We start from the raw sequence: 4,087 nt of genomic DNA on the forward strand, positions 1-4,087 counted from the left end.
AATTAAATATGCAACTTAATAATAAATAAATTAAGTTATCATATCATGCGTAATTAATTACTATTCTAATGTCTAAAAATTTTTTTATGTGATCTTTAACTTTTAAAATTTTATTCTCTTAAAGATGTTGTGACTAAACCTTACTCAAATAAATTCTAGATCACTTAGACATTTATTTCTTTATGCGATCCAAAAAAATAATATATAATATCATTTCATTAAGATTAGTGTGGCTAAATCTCTTATCAAATAAAATTATATGAATCACTAAATATTAACTCAAAATCATATACAAGATTTATTGTTGAACATTATGCAACAAAAGAACAATCTCTTTGATTTTTATTATTAGAAATTTTTTTCAAAAATTTCAAAACAAAATCTAAATTTTTGAGAACCATTTTGAACGATTTTAGAGAATTCGGAAAGTTAAGAAAGCAGAGGAAATTCAATGGCTCTGATACCAAATATAAGATATTCCAGAGCAATGATGCAACGGAAGTATAGAGTGATCGACATACCTCCAGCCATTGTTAGCGATATAGTGGGAGTCTACAATTCTTCTTTGCTTCAAAAATATTCTAAGCACTCAAAACCTCACTCTTAGATGGTATGGAGTTTTTAGAAGTAATGTGCTTAAGGACCTTTGAACCAAATGACATATTTATAATCGTGCTTCCATTAAAAAGGGTTAAGAGGTTATGGGGATTTACAAACCACTAGAGTAGTTGGATAATGGGTCCATGAAGTGGGATAATGGACCCATGTAATACGGACCATATCAGCAATAACAAAAATGCTAACACTCTATGTCATCTTACTAAAATGTAGAAATTAGTAAGACATAATACCGTAAGAAAAGCATCTAGAAAGAAATAAAACAGTTGCAAATATAATAGAAAAACGATAATTATTCTTATAAATCTATCATCACTTAGACCATCAGTTCTTCAATCAATACTTTCATAAAAAATTGCATCTTTGAAATGAGTAATATTTTGGAGGCTTCAAAATCATCATCTTATATGTAAGATTTGCCTCAATATTATCACATTTATTTGAGGAGTTGCTTCATCATGATCATCCAAAAAGACAAGTGTGCCGCAACATTATTATCTTTCCTTTTGAGAAGGGGTTGGATAAAGCTTCACAAAATCATCAGATGTACGACGTTCACGTGTCCAATGACCTTTTCATATCATATCTGTGGCAAATGTAGATTCTAAGATAATGCAATAATTATTTTTTCCTATAGCATGTCGTCATTCACGTGCCCAGTGACCTTTCATATCATATCGGTGAAAAATATAGATTCTACCATAAGGAAAATAATTATTTCGTCCTATACCACGTCCTCATTCACGTCCACGATCAGGATAAGTATTTTTTCCCGATTCACACTGATCATGTGTTGCTATAGTATTTGCTTCAGCGAATGGAGCACAACAAGTAGGATGGGCTACATGATTTTCCACCAATAAAGTATTATTCTACTTATTCACAAGTATGCATGTACTTAGTTCAAAATATTTTTCAAACCCTTTTCATGGTATTGTTGTGATAGCAATTTTCAAGCGTGAAAAGTGGAAAATGTTTTCTCAAGTAAATCATTATATGTGATAATATCTCCACATTATATTAATATGGAACTTCCTTTATGAATAGCCATATTATACTCAGTTAGAGATTTTCTTGAAATCAAAGGTTTATCCACTCATATCGAGAATTTGATAACACTGTAAGTTTTAGGTGGTCATTTTGATCTTTCATATTAATCCATATTTGAAGAAAGTCTTACACAGTTAAATATTCAGTTTTTAATCCCTCGTGGAGATGATGTTGAAGAAAAATCATGACCATCGCTTTATCCTAACTTGATGCTTCCTTTTCTTGTTTAATAGTATCACCAAGACTTTCAGCGTCATGTTGAATTCAGCATGAAGGGGGCTGGACGAATAATTTTTTTCAATAATATCAAGTTCCACAGACTCAAGCCTTGATAAGTTCGACTTGATGAAAACTAGAAGAAGAGAGAAGAGTTAGAAATAATTAATAATCATGTAAAAAAATAATTGCTCATAAAAAATCACAAAGAGACACATATGAATTTAAGGTACATAAATTACTAATATAGAAATATGCAAATAAAATAAGGGATACAGAAATACATATTTAAATTCAGCAAAATACAAATACACATAAAATTTCTATTGCAAAAGTAAATAAAAATTAGATATAATAATAACATACATAAATGAAATTTTGAAAAGCATTGTAACGTGTTCAAGAAAAATATATGGTAAAATTATTATTTATACATTATTTAAATACAAAGAATAGTTGGAAGAAAATTGTATACATACTAAAACTAATGTAACTCGGTATATAATAATAGAGTTAGATATACCAAATAAAGATCATCAAGTTAGCTTAACTAAAAAAAATAAAAAAAATAAAGAAGAACTAACATGTAACTAGAAATATATACGGTATGTGTTTATTATACGTCATATATTAAGTTTTATGTTGATTATATGTTATGAAATATTAGTTAAGCTTTTAAAAGGAGAAAAGGAAGAATAGAAGAAACGGAGAAAGTGACGGAATATATAGAGAGTATATAGTAAGTAATAAAATGAAGGAAAATAATAGTGTTCTTTACTATTTTTTGTGTGTGACGGTATTGCCTCTTTTATAGGAAAAACACATCCTTGAAGTTGTGAGCCTTCTATGTTGTCTGTGTGTGTGTATATATATATATATATATATATATATATATATATAAGTTTCTTAATTATTAATTGTTCTAATATTTTTTTTCATACATATTTTAAGCCTTCTTTAATAGTTATTAATTGTTTAAATATTTCTTTGTCATATAATTTTAAGGCTCCTTTCTTATTAATTATTATAATATTTTTTGCCATATATTTTGTCAAACATTTTAAAAATTAAAAATGGATTTAAAAATAAATTTGACCAAGTTTTAATTCAATCCAAACATTCTCTAACACTCCATAAGTTCTAGAAGTACGTATTTAATGGTGTGAACTCTCCGATCTCCTTTCCAACAAGGAAAGTAGACTTGCACACCCCCTATAAATAGAACCCAGCAGCAGAGGAGAACCAAAACAAATAATTTTATTTCACTCAAAACAAAGATGAAGGAAGTTGGAAAAGTTGAATATATGTGCCTCCATTTTAACAATTATGGACTTGTATTGGGTATCGCTGCTAAAATCTCCGATGAATTTCAGTCGGAGGAGAACCATAGATTGTAAAGTGACGAAGCCTCTGAGAATTTGGATAACTCAATAGAGAAATTCATCTATGACACTCCGACTAGATTCCAGCAGTCAATTTTCCCTCTTTTCAACCGGTATCTATTGCTAAGTGATTCAGATTTGAATGATGTTGATAAATCGATTCCGCTGAAGAAATTGTATCTTAAAAAATGAATCATAGGAGGAGATGATACCTGCCGGAAGTTACTGTACGAGGAACTTGAAGACAAGTGAGGCATCACCAGGAAAGTGCAACAAGATTAAATTAACAGGATCTGTATCGAAGCGATGGCCGAAGATCCGAGATCTGTTACAAAGGAGTAATAGTGACGGTAAGGAAGAGGACAATTTTGTATTTCTCACAAGAAAAGCAAAATCAAAAAATTCCAGTGAGGTTGTGAAGACGATCGAAAAATTATTGAAGCAGAAGAAAACCAGCCGAGGAGAGAAAAGGTTCATCGGCGTCTCAGGAAAGAACTCATAGGATTTTTTGCTATTAGTATGGATGGAAGTTATCGGCAATTCTAACTTGAAAATTTCAAATGTTTCTAGCATATAGTGGTATAGAGTTTGAGTTATTTACATGCAAATGCTTCTAGCATACCTTGTTATAGAGTTTTCTTTTGTGTTNTGACGATCCAATACCTTCTAAGTTTGAATGGACTGGTCTTATATCGTTTTAATAGCCTAGACCATAACAACTACCCCTGTGTGCCCCCCCCCCCACTTTTTCTTTCAGAATTTGGATAGACAGTTCAGGTATCATTTCGACCGAACTATCTAGATTCTCAACAATGTACTAA

General features: G+C 30.3%; 1 pseudogene; it reads left to right on the forward strand.

Moving 5' to 3' along the window:
- Positions 1-3,161: 3,161 nt before the first annotated feature.
- Positions 3,162-3,817, forward strand: LOC114075348 (annotated as a pseudogene).
- Positions 3,818-4,087: the final 270 nt, after the last annotated feature.

This window comes from Solanum pennellii, chromosome 12 (assembly GCF_001406875.1).
Source record: "Solanum pennellii chromosome 12, SPENNV200".
Taxonomy (NCBI): Eukaryota; Viridiplantae; Streptophyta; class Magnoliopsida; order Solanales; family Solanaceae; genus Solanum; species Solanum pennellii.